Raw genomic sequence first — 24,815 nt, forward strand, 5'->3', positions numbered from 1 at the left:
CGCTATACTTGCACCCAGTGTATATAAGAGCAAATACTTACACACAGTGTATATAAGAGCCCCTGCACGCGTTATCCCTTCCCCTCTCTGCGCTATACTTGCACCCAGTGTATATAAGAGCCCCTGCACGCGTTATCCCTTTCCCTCTCTGTGCTATACTTGCACCCAGTGTATATAAGAGCCCCTGCACGCGTTATCCCTTTCCCTCTCTGTGCTATACTTGCACCCAGTGTATATAAGAGCCCCTGCACGCGTTATCCCTTCCCCTCTCTGCGCAATACTTACACACAGTGTATATAAGAGCCCCTGCACGCGTTATCCCTTCCCCTCTCTGTGCTATACTTGCACCCAGTGTATATAAGAGCCCCTGCACGCGTTATCCCTTTCCCTCTCTGTGCTATACTTGCACCCAGTGTATATAAGAGCCCCTGCACGCGTTATCCCTTCCCCTCTCTGCGCTGTACTTGCTTTTTGGCACTTGACCTCTTTCCTGACCCTGCTGCTGCACTTACTTTGTCTGAACATCGTTCCCACCCCCTTCCCGCCTGTGGAGCCACGTGGGGGCTCTGTCCCACCCTGGGCACATTATAAATCGGTAATTAGAATGCATACAATAATATTGCGCATGCGATGAAAACGGCCAATACTATTTATATGCCCCAATGAGTGAATCCATATTTTATTTGATGTCATTGCACCGCAGTGTATTTTGATTTATATAGTCCATTAAGTTAGTCAATATGTTCCGATATTGACTCGTTGGCATGCGCTACAGTCATTAGCACACCTCATTAGCATATTTGCAGGAACTCTCTGGGCAGAGGAGCAGAGACCATGCTGACCCCACTGGGCGAGCTCCGGGGGCAGCCCTACACTAACCCTAATGGACGAGCTCCGGGGGAGGCCATACTCTGACCCCACTGGACGAGCTCCGGGGGCGGCCCTACTCTGACCCCACTGGACGAGCTCCGGGGGCGGCCCTACTCTGACCCCACTGGGCCAGCTTCGGGGGCGGCCCTACTCTGACCCCACTGGGCCAGCTTCGGGGGCGGCTCTACTCTGACCCCACTGTGCCTGCTTCGGGGCGGCCCTACTCTGACCCCACTGTGCCAGCTCCGGGGGCGGCCCTCCTCTGACCCCACTGGACGAGCTCCGGGGGCGGTCCTACTCTGACCCCACTGGACGAGCTCCGGGGGCGGCCCTACTCTGACCCCACTGGGCCAGCTTCGGGGGCGGCCCTACTCTGACCCCACTGTGCCAGCTTCGGGGTGGCCCTACTCTGACCCCACTGGGCCAGCTCCGGGGGCGGCCCTCCTCTGACCCCACTGGGCCAGCTCCGGGGGCGGCCCTACTCTGACCCCACTGGGCCAGCTCCTGGGGTGGCCCTACTCTGACCCCACTGGGCCAGCTCCTGGGGCGGCCCTCCCCTGACACCACTGGGCCAGCTCCTGGGGCGGCCCTATTGTGACCCCACTGGACTAGCTTCAGGGGCGGCCCTATTCTGACCCCACTGGGCGAGCTTCGGGGTGGCCCTACTCTGACCCCACTGGGCCAGCTCCGGGGGCGGCCCTCCTCTGACCCCACTGGGCCAGCTCCGGGGGCGGCCCTACTCTGACCCCACTGGGCCAGCTTCGGGGGCGGCCCTACTCTGACCCCACTGGGCCAGCTTCGGGGGCGGCTCTACTCTGACCCCACTGTGCCTGCTTCGGGGCGGCCCTACTCTGACCCCACTGTGCCAGCTCCGGGGGCGGCCCTCCTCTGACCCCACTGGACGAGCTCCGGGGGCGGTCCTACTCTGACCCCACTGGACGAGCTCCGGGGGCGGCCCTACTCTGACCCCACTGGGCCAGCTTCGGGGGCGGCCCTACTCTGACCCCACTGTGCCAGCTTCGGGGTGGCCCTACTCTGACCCCACTGGGCCAGCTCCGGGGGCGGCCCTCCTCTGACCCCACTGGGCCAGCTCCGGGGGCGGCCCTACTCTGACCCCACTGGGCCAGCTCCTGGGGCGGCCCTACTCTGACCCCACTGGGCCAGCTCCTGGGGCGGCCCTCCCCTGACACCACTGGGCCAGCTCCTGGGGCGGCCCTATTGTGACCCCACTGGACTAGCTTCAGGGGCGGCCCTATTCTGACCCCACTGGGCGAGCTTCGGGGTGGCCCTACTCTGACCCCACTGGGCCAGCTCCGGGGGCGGCCCTCCTCTGACCCCACTGGGCCAGCTCCGGGGGCGGCCCTACTCTGACCCCACTGGGCCAGCTTCGGGGGCGGCCCTACTCTGACCCCACTGGGCCAGCTTCGGGGGCGGCTCTACTCTGACCCCACTGTGCCTGCTTCGGGGCGGCCCTACTCTGACCCCACTGTGCCAGCTCCGGGGGCGACCCTCCTCTGACCCCACTGGACGAGCTCCGGGGGCGGTCCTACTCTGACCCCACTGGACGAGCTCCGGGGGCGGCCCTACTCTGACCCCACTGGGCCAGCTTCGGGGGCGGCCCTACTCTGACCCCACTGTGCCAGCTTCGGGGTGGCCCTACTCTGACCCCACTGGGCCAGCTCCGGGGGCGGCCCTCCTCTGACCCCACTGGGCCAGCTCCGGGGGCGGCCCTACTCTGACCCCACTGGGCCAGCTCCTGGGGCGGCCCTACTCTGACCCCACTGGGCCAGCTCCTGGGGCGGCCCTCCCCTGACACCACTGGGCCAGCTCCTGGGGCGGCCCTATTGTGACCCCACTGGACTAGCTTCAGGGGCGGCCCTATTCTGACCCCACTGGGCGAGCTTCTGGGGCGGCCCTACTCTGACCCCACTGGGCGAGCTCCTGGGGCAGCCCTACTCTGACCCCACTGGACTAGCTTCAGCGGCGCCCCTACACTGACCCCACTGGGCTAGCTTCGGGGGCGGCCCTACTCTGACCCCACTGGGCGAGCTCCTGGGGCGGCCCTACTCTGACCCCACTCGGCTAGCTTCAGGGGCAGCCCTACTCTGACCCCACTGTGCCAGCTCCGGGGGCGGCCCTACTCTAACCACACTGTGCCAGCTCCGGGGGCAGCCCTCCTCTGACCCCACTGGACTAGCTCCGGGGACGGCCCTACTCTGACCCCACTGGACTAGCTTCGGGGGCAGCCCTACTCATGTCGCAATAAGGACAGCGGGTTCTAAACATCCAGGATTATGAGAGCAGAGGAAGGCGGCAACAGTGCCAAGGACAGTGCCAAGGACAAGTATGCTCGTCCTTTTTGCATAGACTTGCATAATAGCCTGGCACTTAAGGGGTTAATACCCTTTCGGAACCAATGCAGGAATTTGCTTTACCTCCTTTTTCGCTCATGCCTCGAGCAGGCCACCTGCGGCCCTCTAGCTGTTAAGGACTCTGGCTCCCATGAGGCCCCACCATTGGTTATGCTGGATAGAGCTGATGGGAGTTGTACTACAGAACATCTGCAGAAGCAAAGGTGGCAGCCCCCCGCCCTGGAATGCTTTTATGGACACATCACTGCGGTATCACAAGCTAGCATGGGCTTTCGTTTTCAGTACATATGGCTCCAGCCAGCATAGTCAATCGCAAGACCTCCTGGGAGGTGTAGTTCAAAACACCCTGAGAGCAGACTTTTGCTTTCCCCGGAGGGTGCCGGCAGAGGCGTAGACAGGGTAGGACCTGAAGAGGCCAGGGCCACCCAAAATCTGTAAATGTGTGTGGGCAATTACAGATGTTGAAGTCACTGTGCTGGGCCCAACTACATTAGCCTCTGGCCCCACTTATTAGACAATACTGGCTACGCCTCTGGGTGCCAGAGGACAGATTTTCAGGAAGTTCCATTGTAAGTGTAGGGACATTTAGCGCAGAGGGGCTTTACTGGGGGGCGGGGGGTGCCTGAGCACCTGCGTACTCGGCGCACCTGTTGTGTGCCATATAGCCCGTGCCCTCTCACCACATTATGGCGTATGTTGGTACACCAATGAAAAAGTGGCCCACAGTTGCAAATGTCAATTCATTCCTTTTGATAGATACACTGTTTGAATAGTCACCAATGGGGAGTTGTTTGAAAACATGTGATGCAAATTGTGCATTTTAAAGAATATTTATTCAGCAACACTGGTCAAAACTATTAACCGCAGAGTGCATTAACTCATCAAACTGGCCCAAATTGGCGTAAAAAGTGGCCACCTTTGACCAAAAAAACTGGCCAACACCAGCATTTAGTGTTTTTAGTTCAGCCATGGGCCTATTGTTCTGTTGGCCAGTCCGAGCCTGCACACCATGCAGGTTCTTATTCCGGCTTCCCTAAATGTTCGACTTGTGTGATCCTCGGCAAATGACATAGAATCCCTCTACATCTCGTGCCCTCTTACCTGCTCGAAGCGCTATACAACTGAGCGGCCATTTCCAGAAACGCAGGTGGGGAGAGCTTGCGCTGCCGCCTGCTCACACGGGCCTGCGCCGCTCCACCAGCCCTGAAAGAGGCAGGGAAACAGGAGCGAGCGCCCCCCTTTCCCGGTAGTCCCTGGTGCCCCCACCCACTCCCCGCCAACCCCATTTTAATTGGTCCGAGGTATCTCTTCCCAGCAGCCAATCGATAAGCTGTTTCCTCCCCGGGAGCCCGGGTAATTGCATGAGGAGAGCGAGCTTGCGCGACCCCTGACCCTCCCCGCGCCCCCTCTGCAGACTGTCACCCGGCTCCATTACCGAGCTCAGATGAAGATAGATTGCCTGATTTAGCGTAAACATATGCTGCAATGCCAGCCCCCGGCCCCGGCTTTCTCCTCAGTAATTTGTATTGATTTCGCAGTCCTGCCTCACTGCTCTCACTCCCTCCCGCTCCGCGCAGGCTCAGTGGCAGCGCTGCCCCGCGTGACCGGAAGTGGAAATGCAGACTGCTACCAACAGGCTCCATGTCCTGTGTGGCACCTCCAGCCAGCCCTGCACGTGCTAAATGGGAGTCTGGAGGCAACATGCATTTACTGGAAGGCCAAAGCCACGTGCACCGTCGTGCCATGTGCTGTGCCGGTCGGTGTCCAGCTTCCTCCTCGAGTTTGCAGCCTGCGTCGCATCAGATATTTTGGACATCTCCTCCCATGGTCCATCACCTTTGACTATGCTGTCTAGGGCTGATGGGAGTTGAAGTCCATTACAGCAGGGGAAAGGTCACAGACCCCAGCCCCAGGGGAAGAACAACCTGCTGGGGGAATCGAACAGGTCCCGCCTCACCTTCACAAGTTTGAATTCGGGTCGCCCATCCAAGATCGAAAGATTCACTGCCGTTTCCTTGAGTAGAAATAAGACCTATTGTTGCAGTGCTTTGAAGTGAGAGAAGTCTGACATGAAGCACTGTATAGTTTGATGATTGTTATGGTGGCAGGACTTAAGTGGGGAAACCTGGGGTTACTTGGTACATCAGGGCTGTGGGTGATGCAGGTGGTTAGGACAGGCTTTGGCAGCAATTCAGCACTATACAAACGTGCACTGGCAAAGCCTAAAGGTTGGGCTCCTGTATGGACGCTTTATAGACGTTTGCCAGGACTTGACCCTTTGCCAGCTATTGCCTTCATAGGGCCAGTTTCTTGCAATATTGACCGGTCATGGTGAAACCAGGCCCCCAGCTCACCCCAACCGTTTCTTCTGGAGGTACGCGTGCTCTTCCTCCCCCGTGTTTGTGGAGCACGCATCCCTCAGCATCCGGAGCTGAGGGTATCCTTTTTGAGGGCGCTACCATGTGGAAGGAAGCCCACAACACGGAACAATTGGTGAATCTACGTCTTTAAAACAACCTTCATTGGATCGTGGTAGGTTTGGTGGACTCGTTTTGAGCGACCATAGCCACCCTCCTTCTTCTGTGATGGCGGTCCTCCAGAAACCTCTCCTTATCCCACACCCCCGTCCACTCCATGTCCCCCCACCTCCCTCTCACACCCTTAACCCATAGTTACCCATAGGAATAAAGTATTGCAGGATATACATGGATCCCGGCTTCTCTTGGCGAACAAATAGTCGAACACTTCAAAACTCTCGCCTTGAACACTTAGGCGTTGAAACACTTGTGTATAGGCGCGCTATAAATAAAATATATCATATCATAAACATAGCTGAGAAACTGATTCCCCTTCTGGATACATTGCAGAATACGTATAAGCCAACAATCCAATTTGTGAATCACTAGCATGACATATCGATCCAACCATCCTCTTTGAGGAGAGCCCTGAGAATGGGCCTGGGCCCACAATCATTTTGGGGGATACACAGGTGCCCCTCTTTGGTGATAAACTAACTCATAATTCCCAAGCCCACAATCATTACTAGGGATGCAGGACATATAACCCCTGAGCTCACAACCCACTTTGTGGATTCTTTTTTGCCAAAGACCACTGAGAGGTAAAGAAGGTTAAGGATGGAGGAAGGTTTGCAGTGATGAGCAGTGAAGATGAAGTTAGAGATGTGGGTTAACGTGGTATTTGCCCCAGCTATGACTGCGTGATCAAGAGTAGGGGCTGTCACCAAAGCCGTGAACCTTAAGGTAACTGGTGAACTTGAAGCAGGGATGGAGAAAGAGGAAGAGTTGGCCAGGTTTTTAGTATCAGCAGATGGCTTTTTTCGGGATAGGTAGTCGTGGGGTATTTTGATACAGGTGAGGAGTATACCTGTTTCAAGAGAACGGATAAAGACGAAGGAGAAAATAGGGAGCAAGTACAGGGCAAGTAGGGAGCAAGTAGAGGGCAAGTAGGGGGCAAGTAGAGGGTAAATAGGGAGCAAGTAGAGGGCAAGTAGGGGATTCAAGAGCCTTAATGGTTTGAGGAGCAAATGAGTCCAAGGTGAGCATGATGGCCTGGATTTCTACAGAATGGGTGCAATATTGGCTGGGAGTGAGGATAAGGTAGGAGGGAGAGCAGTGACAGAGGTACGACATGTCTGAGAGAATTGTGTGTGATCTATGTGACCCTGGATAAGAAGTACAAGGCAAAGCCATTAGCTGGAAGAGGAGATAAGAAAGAGAGTGGCCGAGCGCAGTCACAATGGCCTTCATCTAAGTCAATAGGAGAGAGAGAGTGTGTTCCTCAGAGGAAACGAGTGAAGAGAGGGTGGAACGAGGTGGAACGGAAGGAAGATGGTGGAAGGAGGTGGAACGGTAGTCAGATGGTGGAAAGTGGTGGAATGGATATCAAATGGTGGAACAGATGTTGGATGGTGAAAGGAGGTGGTGCAGAATTCAGATGGTGGAAGGAGGTGGAACAGAAGACCAATGGTGGAAGGAAGTGTAACAGAAATCAGATGGTGCAAGGAGCTGTAACGGAAGGAAGATGGTGGAAGGAGGTGGAACAGAAGTCAGATGGTGGAGGGAGGTGTGACAGAAGTCAGATGGTGGAAGGAGGTGTAACAGAAGTCAGATGGTGGAAGGAGGTGTAACAGAAGTAAGATGCTGGAAGGAGTTGTGACAGAAGTCAGATGGTGGAAGGAGGTGTAACAGAAGTCAGATGGTGGAAGGAAGTGTAACAGAAGTCAGATGGTGGAAGGAGGTGTAACAGAAGGAAGATGGTGGAAGGAAGTGTAACAGAAGTCAGATGGTGGAAGGAGGTGTAACAGAAGTCAGATGGTGGAAGGAGGTGAAACAGAAGTCAGATGGTGGAGGGAGGTGTAACAGAAGTCAGATGGTGGAAGGAGGTGTAACAGAAGTCAGATGTTGGAAGGATGTGGAAGAGAAGGAAGAAGGTGGAAGGAGGTGTAACAGAAGGAAGATGGTGGAGGGAGGTGTAACAGAAGTCAGATGGTGGAAGGAGGTGTAACAGAAGGAAGATGGTGGAAGGAAGTGTAACAGAAGTCAGATGGTGGAAGGAGGTGTAACAGAAGTCAGATGGTGGAAGGAGGTGAAACAGAAGTCAGATGGTGGAGGGAGGTGTAACAGAAGTCAGATGGTGGAAGGAGGTGTAACAGAAGTCAGATGTTGGAAGGATGTGGAAGAGAAGGAAGAAGGTGGAAGGAGGTGTAACAGAAGGAAGATGGTGGAGGGAGGTGTAACAGAAGTCAGATGGTGGAAGGAGGTGTAACAGAAGGAAGATGGTGGAAGGAAGTGTAACAGAAGTCAGATGGTGGAAGGAGGTGTAACAGAAGTAAGATGCTGGAAGGAGTCGTGACAGAAGTCAGATGGTGGAGGGAGGTGTAACAGAAGTCAGATGGTGGAGGGAGGTGTAACAGAAGTCAGATGGTGGAAGGAGGTGTAACAGAAGTCAGATGGTGGAGGGAGGTGTAACAGAAGGAAGGTGGTGGAAGGAAGTGTAACAGAAGTCAGATGGTGGAAGGAGGTGTAACAGAAGTCAGATGGTGGAAGGAGGTGTAACAGAAGTCAGATGGTGGAAGGAGGTGTAACAGCAGGAAGATGGTGGAACTAAAGTCCGATGGTGGAAAGAGATGGACCGGAAGGCAGACAGCGCAAGGAGATGTAATGGAAGTGAAATGGTGGCAGTAGGTGGAACGGCAGACAGATGGTGGAAGGAGGTGAACGGACGTCAGGAAATGGAAGGAGATAGAAGAGACGCTCCCTTTCCCTGTGCCCTTCCACTCTGGGTCTGACCAAACACGGATGAGCTGTTCTTACTCACGAGTGCGCTATAGAATTGAAGCTTTTCGGTGCATCGCATGCATGTGACGCACCATAAATGGGATTATGTGTAGACCCTTTGACAAGCACAGGTTCAAATCATGAGTGGCCCTGAAAACTGCACGGGACCCCGAATGGCTGAAGCTCAGCCAGAACCCCAAGGCCACTCTGCATTCCAGGCCATGGTTGGGAGCCCTCATTACTGCAGAGAACACACAGAGACAAGCCCCCCTTGTCCCACTTGTGGGACCTCCCCTTATCAGGGAACATTCTGTTCCACTCTGTACCTTCTCCGCCACATTGCGAGAACCCCCCCCCCCCCAGCAGAGGTCAGGAACAGACTTTGCTCTGTTTGACCCCCGGTTCTTCTCCGCTTCAAGTGAGGAACCACACTGTCTGCCCAAAGATTAAGGACTGAAATGGCATTGCAAAAATGATGTTTCTGAACTTTCAATAGTACACTTTGGCACGGACCCCTACATACTCACAGGCGAGGGGCAAAAACAGTTCAAACACAGAAGCACCACAAAGTTAAACTGAACAGAATTGTGTGTGAGAAAATCGATCAGTTATGCAGAAAAATACAAAAGGACAAAAAAAGCGCTGAAAAACTCTCGCTCCATCTATATTATGCAAAGATGTAAATAAATATCAAATATGAATTCCTCTTTTATAACACACTTAATATCTGAGACCAGACTCTGCATGACCAGGCAAGCTTTGAAGTTAAGCCCGAGCTGCGAGAGAAGCATTGGAGGAGAGAGCAAAGCCACAGAGCGCCGCGGAGGAGAAGAAGTGAGGCACTGCACCAGTGAGAGAGAACTTGTGGCAGCCGGAAGCCTCGCTCGGACAATATAAGCACCTGCCGGTGAGTCTACATAGGAAGGGGGACACTGGGACGGCAGGCGAGCATGTAAGACGAATAAGAAACTTAATGAAAGCAAAAGCAAGCATACTGAATACCGATCTCAATGAAAGGCAGTATTGTGAAGAATGATTTGAAGGAACGCAGTTTTGTGAAATCAAACGATAAAAAGGAATTGTGCAGCTTGAGAGAACAAGCATTGGCAAGAGCCATAAAGGAACTGTGTAACTTGAGAGAGTCTGCATTGGCAAGAGCCATAAAGGGACTGTGTGTAACTTGGGAGAACAAGCATTGGCAAGAGCCATAAAGGAACTGTGTAACTTGAGAGAGTCTGCATTGGCAAGAGCCATAAAGGAACTGTGTGCAGCTTGAGAGAACAAGCATTGGCAAAAGCCATAAAGGAACTGTGTAACTTGAGGGAGCCTGCATTGGCAAGAGCATAAAGGAACTGTGTGTAACTTGGGAGAACAAGCATTGGCAAGAGCCATAAAGGAACTGTGTAACTTGAGAGAGTCTGCATTGGCAAGAGCCATAAAGGAACTGTGTGCAGCTTGAGAGAACACGCATTGGCAAGAGCCATAAAGGAACTGTGTAACTTGAGGGAGCCTCGATTGGCAAGAGCATAAAGGAACTGTGTAACTTGATAGAACAAGCATTGGCAAGAGCCATAAATGAACTGTGTAACTTGAGAGAGCCTGCATTGGCAAGAGCCATAAAGGAACTGTGTGTAACTTGAGAGAGTCTGCATTGGCAAGAGCCATAAAGGAACTGTGTGTAACTTGAGAGAACAAGCATTGGCAAGAGCCATAAAGGAACTGTGTAACTTGATAGAACAAGCATTGGCAAGAGCCATAAAGGAACTGTGTAACTTGAGAGAGCCTGCATTGGCAAGAGCCATAAAGGAACTGTGTGTAACTTGAGAGAGCCTGCATTGGCAAGAGCCATAAAGGAACTGTGTAACTTGAGAGAGGCTGCATTGGTAAGAGCCATAAAGGAACTGTCTGCAGCTAGAGAGAACAAGCATTGGCAAGAGCCATGAAGGAACTGTGTAACTTGAGAGAGTCTGCATTGGCAAGTGCCATAAAGGAACTGTGTAACTTGAGAGAGGCTGCATTGGTAAGAGCCATAAAGGAACTGTCTGCAGCTAGAGAGAACAAGCATTGGCAAGAGCCATAAAGGAACTGTGTAACTTGAGAGAGGCTGCATTGGTAAGAGCCATAAAGGAACTGCCTGCAGCTAGAGAGAACAAGCATTGGCAAGAGCCATAAAGGAACTGTGTAACTTGAGAGAGCCTGCATTGGCAAGAGCCATAATGGAACTGTGTAACTTGAGAGAGTCTGCATTGGCAAGAGCCATAAAGGAACTGTGTGCAGCTCTAGAGAACAAGCATTGGCAAGAGCCATAAAGGAACTGTGTAACTTGAGAGAGCCTGCATTGGCAAGAGCCATAATGGAACTGTGTAACTTGAGAGAGTCTGCATTGGCAAGAGCCATAAAGGAACTGTGTGTAACTTGAGAGAACAAGCATTGGCAAGAGCCATAAAAGAACTGTGTAACTTGAGAGAGTCTGCATTGGCAAGAGCCATAAAGGAACTGTGTGCAGCTTAAGAGAACAAGCATTGGCAATTGCCATAAAGGAGCTGTGTAACTTGAGAGAGCCTGCATTGGCAAGAGCCATAAAGGAACTGTGTAACTTGATAGAACAAGCATTGGCAAGAACCATAAAGGAACTCTGTGTAACTTGATAGAGCCTGCATTGGCAAGAGCCATAAAGGAACTGTGTGTAACTTGAGAGAGTCTGCATTGGCAAGAGCCATAAATGAACTGTGTGTAACTTGGGAGAACAAGCATTGGCAAGAGCCATAAAGGAACTGTGTAACTTGAGAGAGTCTGCTTTGGCAAGAGCCATAAAGGAACTGTGTGCAGCTTGAGAGAACAAGCATTGGCAAGAGCCATAAAGGAACTGTGTAACTTGAGGGAGCCTGCATTGGCAAGAGAATAAAGGAACTGTGTAACTTGATAGAACAAGCACTGGCAAGAGCCATAAAGGAACTGTGTAACTTGAGAGAGCCTGCATTGGCAAGAGCCACAAAGGAACTGTGTGTAACTTGAGAGAGTCTGCATTGGCAAGAGCCATAAAGGAACTGTGTGTAACTTGAGAGAACACGCATTGGCAAGAGCCATAAAGGAACTGTGTAACTTGATATAACAAGCATTGGCAAGAGCCATAAAGGAACTGTGTAACTTGAGAGAGCCTGCATTGGCAAGAGTCATAAAGGATCTGTGTGTAACTTGAGAGAGTCTGCATTGGCAAGAGCCATAAAGGAACTGTGTAACTAGATAGAACAAGCATTGGCAAGAGCCATAAAGGAACTGTGTAACTTGAGAGAGCCTGCATTGGCAAGAGCCATAAAGGAACTGTGTGTAACTTGAGAGAGCCTGCATTGGCAAGAGCCATAAAGGAACTTTGTAACTTGAGAGAGTCTGCATTGGCAAGAGCCATAAAGGAACTGTGTGCAGCTCGAGAGAACAAGCATTGGCAAGAGCCATAAAGGAACTGTGTAACTTGAGAGAGCCTGCATTGGCAAGAGCCATAAAGGAACTGTGTAACTTGAGAGAACAAGCATTGGTAAGAGCCATAAAGGAACTGTGTGTAACTTGAGAGAGTCTGCATTGGCAAGAGCCATAAAGGAATTCTGTGTAACTTGAGAGAACAAGCATTGGCAAGAGCCATAAAGGAACTGTGTAACTTGAGAGAGCCTGCATTGGCAAGAGCCAAAAAGGAACTGTGTGCAGCTTGAGAGAACACGCATTGGCAAGAGCCATAAAGGATCTGTATAATTTGAAAGAACAAGCATTGGCAAGATCCATGAGAGTATGAGAGTATGTGAAAGTGCAACACGTGAATGGTGGCAAATCAAGCAATGGCAAAGCATCATGAGGATGTGAAAGGAGAAGTCAAACACCACTGTAGAGCTGAGACAGTGGCAACGTGCATGCGAGGGACGAGCAAGCAAGGTGTGTCGGTTTTGTGACCTATAATGAGTGGACTGTGTGGTCCAGTAACTGTGCCTAGACCGAGTACACCTATCTATAGAAAAGCCACTAAGAAGCTTGTGATTGACTATAAGGAAATCTTGTGTGATCTGAAATCAAGGAACCGAACTCTAGGAAATTGGTGAAAGGTCATCAGAAGAGCTGGGAAGTATCCCAAGGAATTGCGTTGTTTTGAAGTTGTTGAAAGACTTGAAAGCTTGGGGAAGAGAACCCCTTTTTTGTACTGTGATCTATTTGAACCTTGGGGAAGAGAAGCCCATTTGAAAACCAAGAGCTGGAAAAAGCTCTGAACTTTTATTTGAACACTTATCATTTTGAGGCTGACATTCCTACACATTGTATATAAATAGAAGCAAGGGCAAGTATAGGTTTTGGACATAGACAGACATTTGCTTTGAACTTCCTGACACAGACTATCCTTAGTTTTATTTAGGTAGGGAAATCCCACCTTAGCATAGTGCAAGTTAGGCCTTTTCCAACCTCTTTTCTTCTTAAAATAAAAGTCTATATCCCAATCTTTTAATTCAGTTGTCTGTGTCTGCTTCGTGATCCATGCACATGGGGCATTATGATTGCAATGGAAAATTTAAAAACCATAGAAATTCAGCAAGCATTGTAATCTAGGCAACTCACACCCCCACAATGCATTGCTGATACCGATATACATGACATCACAGATGACATCAAACATGGCATCATCAGTGACATTGCGTACAACATTACCACTAGGTAGATATCACTGCTTGTCGCTCTGAGCGGTACCTGCATGGTGGGGTCATGAGTAGGGCTGTACCGAACTTCGGCTTTGAGTCCCTATTCTGCCGAAGTTCGGCTGAAATACAGCTATCCGGCTTCGGCAGAATAGTTTCTGTTTAGGGACTTGAAGCCGAAGTCCACTTTCTATGATTAGCTGCCCTCTCCCTGTTTGGGAGATGACAGCCAATCATAGAAAGTTTGACAGTGTTCAGGCTGCAGAAGCCAAACAAGCTGTTTGCCTATTGGCTTCTGCAGCCTGACCACAGAGGAACCGGCCTAACGTGTTGAAATAGGAAGCGAGGGAAGGGAAGAGTTCTTCCCTTCCCCCGCTTCCTATGCCAACGGTCGGGCTTCAGCAGATGCCAGCACCCGGATCCGGAGAGATCACCAGGTAAGTGACCATGATCCCCCCCATGCCCCCTCATCACGGTGAGGCCGCGGGGGTGCCCAGCACCCCCGCACCGCAGTTATATTGTTGTTAATCGGGCCACCGGTGCAAATCCGGTGGCCCGACATTGCTATGCATTGGGGGACTGCTCCTACAGGAGCGGCCCCCGCAGACTCATGATATTCTCGCTGTACCCTTTACCGGTAATCATTCTCGCAGTAATGCATTGCTGTCAGATAACTGTGTGAAGGGCAAAGCCTTCAACACTTTTCTGCAGGTGCCAAGGTTCAGAATATAAAGATCCTCCAGACCCTCCTAAAGACCCGACCTTGGCAGCACGTGTGGCTGGCAATCGTGTATCCCAATCACACATTGGGCCTTAATATGATATGATAGGTTATTTATAACACGCTTAATACCCAGAGATTTCTAAGCATGGACCCGGGGATCGAACCTGTGTTGCTCTCGTGTCGCCTTGCTTCCAAGGCGAGCACGTTGCCACTGAGCTATCATGCATGAATAAGAGTACGGTGTGAATGTTGGGCATGGTTGCAAATGTGAATGAAACAGAACTGTGTATGTTATATGTGTAAATGTGTGAATGTGTGGGTTTGCGCGTGCTGGGGAGAGACAGTTGAGGGGAGGGAATATTGCTGCAGCCAGTAGGGACATTTTCTTACAGTGGCTTGTCATGTTTTATTGCCATTATGCCCAAAGCCAACATGATTAATGATCTTATGTGAAATACTGGACTGCATAGTCCAGTATTCTATGTAAGAACGTGAATTATGAGAAGTTAGTATGGTTGCTTTCTTAAAGTGGCATGGCATGTTTGACTGGTGTTATGGACAAAGGAATCATGATTAATGGGTACATGGCATACCTTCCTAAATTGGGCCAGCCAGTATGGGTGTTTTCTTACAGGTAAATATCATGTTTTTCTGGCATTATGCCCAAAGACAACATGGTACATGTTGCTACCGGGAATACTTGCTGCCATTGCTCGAACTAGCATTGCCATTTTCTTACAACAGCGTGCCACTTTTGTATTGGTATTATAGGCAAAGCCAAAGTGTCGAGGGGACTTCATTAGGGCAGCCAAGATGAATATTTAATTGGAGTGCATGGCATTTCTTCCTTGAACTGTGCTAAAAGGAAACGTAAGTGCTCTTACGGATACTGGCAAATAATGGCACAATGACATACATGTTTGGGCACAGCAGGCATACAAATTCTTTTTAATACTCGCATATATGTTGGCAAATGCATCATAAAAATACTCCTGTGCACTGTGTGGGGCCTCGAATCTATTGTTCTTTTTAATGTGTTACACTACAATAACGGATTGTTGTTAAATGTGTGTCTTTTGACGCAATTTTGGCTGGAAGTGCACTGTACAATGCAACATTTTAACCAATACTTGAAATCATTTGTGTGAACTGCACGTGTGAATGGGTGCAGACGACGCTTAGGTGTAGTGCCTTCAGGCACGGATGCTAGAAACATGGCATGTCGGCGCTATGGCAGGGCCCCTCTTCAGGGTGGAAATCACTTCTACTGGAGTTAAATGAACCCCTTCTGGTTACTCCATTCTACTCCGCAATGCAGTTACATAATCAATGTATTGTGTAAAGGCATGTCATGGGTGTCCAAACGCACCCACTGGGGTCATTTCATTATTGAGACATTAATATACATGATCATATTATCCATTCAATTCTATAAAAGCTAGTCCAGTCCTGGTTTTAACTTTTAACTTTACCTTCTGGGAACTGCCCACTTTATAAAGACAGGAATGCAAGTCTCAGAATGAAAAGTTAAAACCAGCAGTGGATGAAAGTCTCCTAAATGGAATGGATGATATTGGCATGTAGGCATTAATTTGCCAACAGATTGGTATGCAAGTACTCAGAGCATGGGACATGTGTTCGGTTATCTCGCCTGCAACAAACAACCTGTTCAACAGATGCAGTATGTGGTGCGCAGCCAGCGCCTACACAAGCCTGGCCCATCCTCTAGGGGGTAGCACAACCGCAGAAATCTCAAGCGTGGCAGAGCGCCGAGAGGGATACCTTCAGACGCAGGGACCGTGTAGTGCAGTGCACATTACTGTACCACCGAGTGCCCAGGAGGTGGGGGGTACAGCAAGCCACCGAGAGCAGGCGAGTGTCTGCACCGGTGACCACAGGAGGGTACACACAGCAAGGTCACCACACTACACAACGGAGAATGGAGAGGGGCGGAGGAAAGGAGGGAGGGAGGGAAGGAAGGAAGGAAGGAAGGAAGGAAGGAAGGAAGGAAGGAAGGAAGGAAGGAAGGAAGGAAGGAAGGAAGGAAGGAAGGAAGGAAGGAAGGGAGGGAGGGAGGGAGGGAGGGAGGGAGGGAGGGAGGGAGGGAGGGAGGGAGGGGTAGAGAGAAGGAAGGAAGGAAGGAAGGAAGGAAGGAAGGAAGGAAGGAAGGAAGGAAGGAAGGAAGGAAGGAAGGAAGGAAGGAAGGAAGGAAGGAAGGAAGGAAGGAAGGAAGGAAGGAAGGAAGGAAGGAAGGAAGGAAGGAAGGAAGGAAGGAGGGAGGGAGGGTAGAGAGAAGGAAGGAAGGAAGGAAGGAAGGAAGGAAGGAAGGAAGGAAGGAAGGAAGGAAGGAAGGAAGGAAGGAAGGAAGGAGGGAGGGAGGGAGGGAGGGAGGGAGGGAGGAAGGAAGGAAGGAAGGAAGGAAGGAGGGGAGGGAGGGAGGGAGGAAGGAAGGAAGAAAGGAAGGAAGGAAGGAAGGAAGGAAGGAAGGAAGGAAGGAAGGAAGGAAGGAAGGAAGGAAGGAAGGAAGGAAGGAAGGAAGGAAGGAAGGAAGGAAGGAAGGGGAGGAAGGAAGGAAGGAAGGAAGGAAGGAAGGAAGGAAGGAAGGAAGGAAGGAAGGAAGGAAGGAAGGAAGGAAGGAAGGAAGGAAGGAAGGAAGGAAGGAAGGGAGGGAGGGAGGGGTAGAGACGAGGAAGGAAGGAAGGAAGGAAGGAAGGAAGGAAGGAAGGAAGGAAGGAAGGAAGGAAGGAAGGAAGGAAGGAAGGAAGAAAGGACGGGAGGAAGGGAGGGAGGGAGGGAGGAAGGAAGGAAGGAAGGAAGGAAGGAAGGAAGGAAGGAAGGAAGGAAGGAAAAGGAAGGAAGGAAGGAAGGAAGGAAAGGAAGGAAGAAGGAAGGAAGGAAGGAAAAAAGGAAGGAAGGAAAAAAGGAAGGAAGGAAGGAAGGAAGGAAGGAAGGAAGGAAGGAAGGAAGGAAGGAAGGAAGGAAGGAAGGAAGGAAAGAAGGAAGGAAGGAAGGAAGGAAGGGAGGGAGAGGGGAGGGAGGGAGGAAGGAAGGGGTAGAGACAAGGAAGGATGGAAGAAGGAAGGGAGGGAGGGAGGGAGGGAGGAAGGAAGGAAGGAAGGAAGGAAGGGAGGGAGGGGAGGGAGGGAGGAAGGAAGGAAGGAAGGAAGGAAGGAAGGAAGGAAGGAAGGAAGGAAGGAAGGAAGGAAGGGAAGGAAGGGGAGGAAGGAAGGAAAGGAAGGAAGGAAGGAAGGAAGGAAGGAAGGAAGGAAGGAAGGAAGGAAGGAAGGAAGGAAGGAAGGAAGGAAGGAAGGAAGGAAGGGAGGGAGGGAGGGAGGGGTAGAGACGAGGAAGGAAGGAAGGAAGGAAGGAAGGAAGGAAGGAAGGGAGGGAGGGAGGGAGGGAGGAAGGAAGGAAGGAAGGAAGGAAGGAAGGAAGGAAGGAAGGAAGGAAGGAAGGAAGGAAGAGGAAGGAAGGAAGGAAGGAAGGAAGGAAGGAAGGAAGGGAGGGAGGAAGGATAGCAATGCGGAAGGAAGAGAGGGAGGGAAGTGGAAGAAAGGCCAAGTTTGGAATGAAAATGAGAAATGAAGTAATGCCTTCCTGTTGCTCTTCATTCCTTCTTCCCTCAATGTTTCACTCATGCTTCCCTTTCCTCCTTTCTCTCTTCCTCTGCCTTTCCCTCTCTACCTCCCTCAGACATGCTCTCTCTCCTTCCTTCAGTTTCTCTCTGTGTCTCGCTCCGTCATTTTTCCTATCTGTGCTCCTTCTACGCACACCTCCGACGTCCTCCCGATCTCGTTTCTCCTCACAGTTCCCTCATTCCACCCTCTTTTCTCCATCCTTCCTACGCTCCCTCCTCTTCCCTGCTGCCCATCATCCCTCTGCCTTTCGTCTTTCCCTTCATTTCCCTTCATCCCACGTCCCCTTCCTCCGCCCCCCCTCCCTCGGTCAGGCCTCTTAGCGGCCCGATCAATGCTCATTGAAAATGCATGTTCTTTAAACTGAGATTGACAAAGTGTAGGCAGGTGAACTCGCCCAGTGAGTTAAGTGATCATAGTTACCAAAGGGGGAGTGGAGGGGCCATTCCCCGGTGACTGGGTGGCGGAGATGAGGATCGGGGTGGGGGCGGCACAGGTAGGCCCTCAGACCCTCTGGCCGCAACACAGAAACAGGCCCTGGCTGCATGGCGATGACAAACACTGGGAGTGGCAGGACAAGGCTGCACCCCCGAGTAAGGGGCATATTAGAGAAAGCCACCATTGGGACGCTGGCTCTGGCATGATACCGGCAGTGATTGGTGAGAAACTTAAAGACAGGGCTGACTCATGCTTTCATCCTTCTGGTTTTCATTAAAAAAGGAGCACATTTGAACTAGGCACTAGGCCACCAAGAGACGTGTGGCAAGTCCTGATCTCCAATGGTTTCCACTCAGTAGCTCCAATCAAAGCCTCGTAGACTATCCATATCAGCCTGATCCCTGCCCAAAAGGGAAGTGCCGCCCAAAAGGGAAGTGCAGCCCAAAAGGGACGTGCAGCCCTAAATGCCTGCCACACCTCCTGTGGCCAACAAAAACAAAAACAACAGCAGCTCCAGTCTCCTGTCCCTGCCTCACTGGGCGTCATCAGCCAGGTTCAGCTGCCTCTCTAGGCAGAAAGACCAAGGGGTTCGGGTCTGGATCACTCTTCCGAAATAGGGTGAAACCCATAGGGTTCACATAACGGGTGTATTTGTAGAACGCACCTTCACCAAGAGGGGCTTCTTGGCGCTATCGACAGACACCAGAGGTTTATTGTTTCCCAACTGAATGGTACTCATTTTATCGACCTCAGAAAGATGAGTGGGCCGGCAGGGATACACAGACCGTGTGTATTCAAAAAAATCAACAATGCAAAAATCCTCTAATGAGAATTAATATAAGCGAAATGACTAAAAGAAATAGTAATTTGCATATTAATCAATATCAAAATTCTGGGGAAATGTCCCCGGAGCACAAGTCCATGGTTGGGTAATGACAGGAATGAAAAACATGTCAATCCCGGCACCAAAAAATGGTTTATTATACTTGTAGTAACCGTCCCGATTCCTTGCAAAACGGCCCTATAGCACTCTCACCTGAAGAAAAACATGAGTTGAAAGGCAGGAGCATGATATTTTCATCCGCAGAGCTAAATGATCTTAACCAGTAGGGTGACCAGACGTCCCGGTTATCCCGGGACAGTCCCAGGAGATCGCCCTCCGTCCTGGGGACCCGGGAGTTTTTTAATTTTATAAACCCTGTCCTGGGATTGGAAGGGTGGGTGGGTACGTCCCGGTTTCTGCCGGGCCCTGATTTGGGAATTTCGATATCAGGCCCGGAGAGACTCTTCCTGCGCGTGAATTGAGGCGTGAATCTAATGCTTTTCACACCCCCATTTCCTCCTCAACCCATCCCGGGCCCTTTTTTCCAATGAAAGGAGTGTGCCTGTGAGCACACACCCCCTCTCAACAGGCCAGCGACATAGAAGAAGGACTACAGTTTTATTTGTGTTTACTTTAGTCCCACCTCTATGTCTAAGGCCTGTCCCATTTTATTTTTACAATCTGGTCTCCCTATTAAGTAGGTGTGATTCGGGAGCGTGTGGCTACCACACCCACTAAGCATACAAGGGGCTTGACAGCCACCGACGACTTCCGACTAGCAACAACACGCCTCCTTGAACTGTCCCCCACCCGAAAGATGTTTCATCCAGGGGTTCTTCTGAAAAAGCAGTGGGAGTACTTGGAGCAGCTGGAGACCACGCAGCCACCCCTCTGGAAGAGGGTCAACACGTTCATAGAGATAAATTCCATTCCATTTCCACCTACTGTTCGCCAGAGAGAGGATCAGTGTTATGCAGGAGACCCACTGGCAACTACTGTATGGAGAGAGTGTTGTGATAGAAATGAGTACCCTGTCGCCATGTCTTCAACTGTCCTACTTGATCTCATTGGTCAGTTCGCAGGATTTACCAGTCATTAAATACCTCGTCCTCCAACGCACGTCACGATCCAAAATTATGACGAACCAGCATTCCATCCTTTTCCATGTCATACTTTTCTCGCATCCACCTCTGCCATTTTCGTGCCGCCTGCACATCTTCGGGACTCTCGCGAAACCTTTGAGAGTCAGTGGCGCCCCCAGATATTTTACATAGGGGTGGCCACACTGGAAATCTTGGGGTGGCACACCAAAACAAACACACATAACTGAACGGGCCGGTGGGGGGGCCAGCATTTTTGAAAGGGTGGCCATGGCCCACCTTGGCCACCCCTTGGTGGCGCCCCTGTTCAGAGTCTCCCCGTTGTTCGAATTCGCACTTCCTGCCTAGACTGTTCACTTAGTGAACCTTTTGGGATTTCTGGCAGCCATGTGAAACCCCCAACATGGCAGCCATACATCCAAACTGTTCACAAAGTGAACGGTCTAGTCTCTTTCTTACTGAGTGCGCCCATTTTAAAGTCACGCTCGGCATCAGGGTTCCCATTCGTAGAGTGTTGTGATAGAAATGAGTACCCCGTCGCCATGTCTTCAGCTTTCCTACTTGATCTCATTGGTCGGTTCACAGGATTTACCAGTCATTTACCAGTCACACACGTACGCGTCCATTCACGTGCTGCAATAATCAGCCCGCGGCAGAGTTAAAGGCCCGAAACAAAGCCGGCATGCAAAACAACGGTAAGGGACAGTAACACTTGCTACGGTGCTCTCGCAAAGGCCTGTTTGTTTGTTTGTTTATTTATTTATATAGCGCTCTTGACCCGGGGGTATATATGCGCTTTGAACATCAGGTTACAGGTAAAAGACAATAGTACAGTATTGATAGGGCATAGAAAATAGTATTCAAACAATATACATAAAATTGGACATTCGGAGTGCATACATATGTGGTAGGACAGTTATTTGTTGGTTAACCAGGAAATGACCTTGGTTCTGAAAGGTTGGAAAGTAGGTGTGGATTTAATATCCAGTGGGATGGAATTCCAGAGTTGTGATGCCAAGGTTGGGAAGCTGGATCCTCCGGCTCTTTTGAGGGAGTATTTGGGAACTGTTAGTTGTAATGAGTTGGACGATCTGGTGGTTCTGCCTGTAATGCTGTTATAATACGGCTAAGGAAAACCAAACACATGGCGAGGGTTCTCAGAACTTTCCACAGAGCATAGTTCTGGTGGAAGGCTGGCTTATGGAGCCACTGAGCAAAGAGGCTGAATGTTGGGTGAGAAACACGTTTGTCACAGAGGTTAAGACCCTCTGGAGACCAATTGTTAACAATGGCTGGCCAATATTCCATTATTATAAATAAGCAATAACCACCCGTGGTAATGGCCCAGGGCCCAAGTTAAAGGCTGGAGCTTAGCGAGGGCCTTTAACACGGGTCTCCGGTATTGTTAGCACCAGTTCCAGTCCATGGAATGGGTAGTTATTGCTATTAGCACCCTAGATTCCGGGGTTCTGAAAGCAATATTTGCTGTATGAATTAACGGTGCCCCTCGCAGAGTTCCGTTCATTCATACAACAAACTAACTCAAGATGGCCACTATTAAGAGCTGGAACACGTGGCTCCAAGAGGTGCTCCTCTTCCATTTCCATGGTGGCCACAAGGAAGACGGAGCAGCACCAGGAGCGCCGGTGGGACATCACCGCTACTGATGAAATCAGGTAAGTGGGGCTCGGGGTGGGAGTGACAGGACATTTCAAGGGCATGGAGGGTGGGGGAAGATGGCAGGGGGTTAGCCACCATCAGGTTGCTAGGAATGAAGGCTTGGATGGATAGAGTCAGTCCACGATTTAAGCAACCTGATTGGTTGCTCCACTGCCCTTTGTGTTAATACAGCAATCACCCCAGAGTTTGTGGGGTGTACATGGCTAGTAACCGCCTGCCTGCCCTAGCCTAGGCAGGCCCGAGCAAAGTGGCCATGTATGCAGCCCCGATGAGGTGTGATAGCTAGTTGTACCCTGGGATAGTTACATTATTTTACGGGAGATGGGCTCCGCAATTATTGCACAAGCCCAATCTCCTTTAAAAAAACAAAAAACTAGATGGCACCACCATAGAAAAAGGAACTTAGTCCCTTTTCCATTTCCATGGCAGTGGCCACAGTCTGGAGGAGTGCTGGGACCAGAGCACAACGCTCTGGTCTTAACTGAGGCTACAATTACCTGGTAAAAGAGACAGCCATATTGCCCCAGCGGCATTGTCTAAAATAAAGAGGCCTTTACAAACTAGAACAACGAAGCACACGGGGCAAGCAGCAACACCACCCAGAATGCAATGCTCACCAGCTCCACAGAGGACCTGAAACATTTCCCCACCATGTGTGACAAACGTCCACTTCCCATGATCCTCCACTTTTGCTCATCCTGCCCCCACCATCATTTCTCAAATGGTCACTTGCTCCACACATGCAAGGTTCCCGTTTCTTACTCCCAACACTACTCACAGGTGAATTTGAAGACTTTTTAAGTCTTCCAATCATTCTGAACGGAGGATAGCACAGGGGCAAGGCACTGGTCTTGGAAGCAAGACCACGCACAGCAACAGAGATTCTGAATCCCGGATCCACGCTTAGATACTGAACTCAGATATGGTATTAAAATAACAATTAAATAAATAAACAATACACAGATGACTGTTACTTTAAACACACATGTCACAGCTGCGCTGCTCATTATTTATTTGACCCCGTGTCTACAGGTCTTTTACCTCAAAGACACTGCTCACCACAGCAGTGGCTCATCAAGGAGACAAGTCCCTTTGTTGTACTTTGACTCTTTGACAAAGACATCTTACTTGGGAAATAGCGGAGTACACTTTCCTAAAGGATATGTAAGGTTCCCTTTCTTCTATAGGAGGCTAAAAGGATAACATGTTTCAAATAGCACTTGATGACCATTAGACTGGGTTTATGACATAACTCTCACTCCTGTTTAGTGAGTTGGGTGTTTCGCATTTCACTGACAGAATTTGAGAATGGTGACGTTATTGGGTATGGCAAACAGATGGACCTGGTCTGCACTCTACACAACATTCTGCCAGTAGGAAACTGACTTGTACCAAACGTGTGAACTCAGAAAGTGTGTAGGGAAGTGTGAGCATGGGCAGACCCTGGGGGACATGGTACCGGATCTCACCTCGGTGTGATTGCCGGAGCACGGGGCATGGTGGTACTGCGGTGCGACAACGCTGGGCTCCTGAAGACGGTGTCTGTCACGATGCACGGCAGCAACGCAGGGTTGTTTGCAGCACAGTCTGGCAGTGGAAGGAGCAGCCCGGCTTTCGAGGTGGTTGAACCCGCTCTGAAAACCACTTTGGCCAAGGATCCGGAGCCGAGAGAGGCCAACGGGAAAAAGAACGCCAAAGGAGGCGTGGCGGCAGCCATGATGGGACCCGTTCACATGGGGTTGGGAAAGGGGTGCAAACCTAACCGGGTTGGAAAGGATGGCTACCCAGACGTGAGAGGGGGGAGGCAGAGTTACAATGCAACAAGACCCTATCACTGGTCAGGATGTCCAGAGGGGTGATTGGTGCATTAGACAAGCAGACGGGCCTACAACTCTTTGGGACTCACCATCCATCTTGTGTATGTGGAGGAGTGGCCCCAAGAGGAATCACCACTGGAGTGGGTTTATGCGAGAGGAGAAGCATAAAAGACATGCCTACAAAGGAGCTGCTCGCCCTTATCCATACAAGGGGCCCATGCAGGCGACAACGCCCCGGTGAAGCAACCAGCGACTTATTTGCCTGTTTGTGTTTGACAAGGGTCTCAATAGAGGGAGTGGACATCTCAACCCAGAGTCCTGCCGTCTCTATCCTACATGATGGCAGCTACAGGATGGAATGAAGGCACATCATGAAACAACACACAACTTGAATAAAGCACACACACGCCGACCAGTGCATTACAGGAAGAGCAAGGGTCTGAAAACTTTGGTTCTCCAGATGTTTTGGACTACAACTCCCATCAGCCCTATCCAACATAATCAATGGTGAGGGCAGTTCTCTGATTGGGCCCGATCTTCCCGGTCCTGGGCTCTGGAAAAAAAATTCTGCCCAATCTCAGGGAACTGGTATGCACTTCACATTTATTTACGAATCCTGCAAGGTGTTCGTGTTGGGGGATTTGAACTGTGGTGGCTAGGCTAGACACTTCCCCACAAGACCACACGAGGGTCTTAGCAAAAGTGCCCTGAAATCCCCTGTCAATGTTGCACAGTACGGGAAGTGTTGATGCACCTTTTTTGGGGTTCAAAAGGTGTGAACATTGTGTACTTTTCTGACAACATTATAATAAATTCTGCTATTTTCCAGGTGTTCATGATTCCTCTTTTGAGGGGCTGAGAGGCCAATGTTTATGGGAGTGACTAAAATAGCCCCAACCCGTGCTGAACCCCTCCGAGTCCTAAGCTAGGTGGGATCCCCCAGTAAAAAAATGTCAGTTTCCACCACTGAGCGAAGGATGATGGGAGTTGAAGTCCAAAATATTGGGAGAACCACAAGTTGCCAACCTCTGCACTAGAGCCAAAACAGGCAATACAAAATACAGACTAGTGGGAACACTTGAGGGTATAAAGCAAAATCTAAGAGTTGAAACTTGTCTAGAATATCTTCCTCTACATTAGGTCTTTGTATACTGGCATCTGGGATAGGTGTTGAAACTGATGTTATTAACCTAGGTTATTTCACTGATAGGCCCCCAATTGCAGCAGCTGAATTGTTTTCTATGAGACGGCCCATGGGGCAAACACATCCAAGACTGGTACAGCTTTCTGACAAACATCAACTGGTGCAAAATGTACGTGGAAAAGCACCAGTAATTTAAAAAGAATAATCTCTATAATGTGGGTGTGGGTTTCTTGTGTGCAAGCATG

General features: G+C 50.5%; 1 protein-coding gene across 4 annotated transcripts in view; it reads right to left on the bottom strand.

Annotated features, from left to right (window-relative positions):
* Window positions 1–24,815, bottom strand: part of LOC138516922 (transcription factor COE3-like) — a 550,133-nt gene that overhangs the window by 110,937 nt on the left and 414,381 nt on the right. The gene's annotated exons all lie outside the window — the stretch shown is intronic.

The sequence above is a fragment of the Ambystoma mexicanum genome, chromosome 6q (genome assembly GCF_040938575.1).
Source record: "Ambystoma mexicanum isolate Mex_15411 chromosome 6q, UKY_AmexF1_1, whole genome shotgun sequence".
NCBI lineage: Eukaryota > Metazoa > Chordata > Amphibia > Caudata > Ambystomatidae > Ambystoma > Ambystoma mexicanum.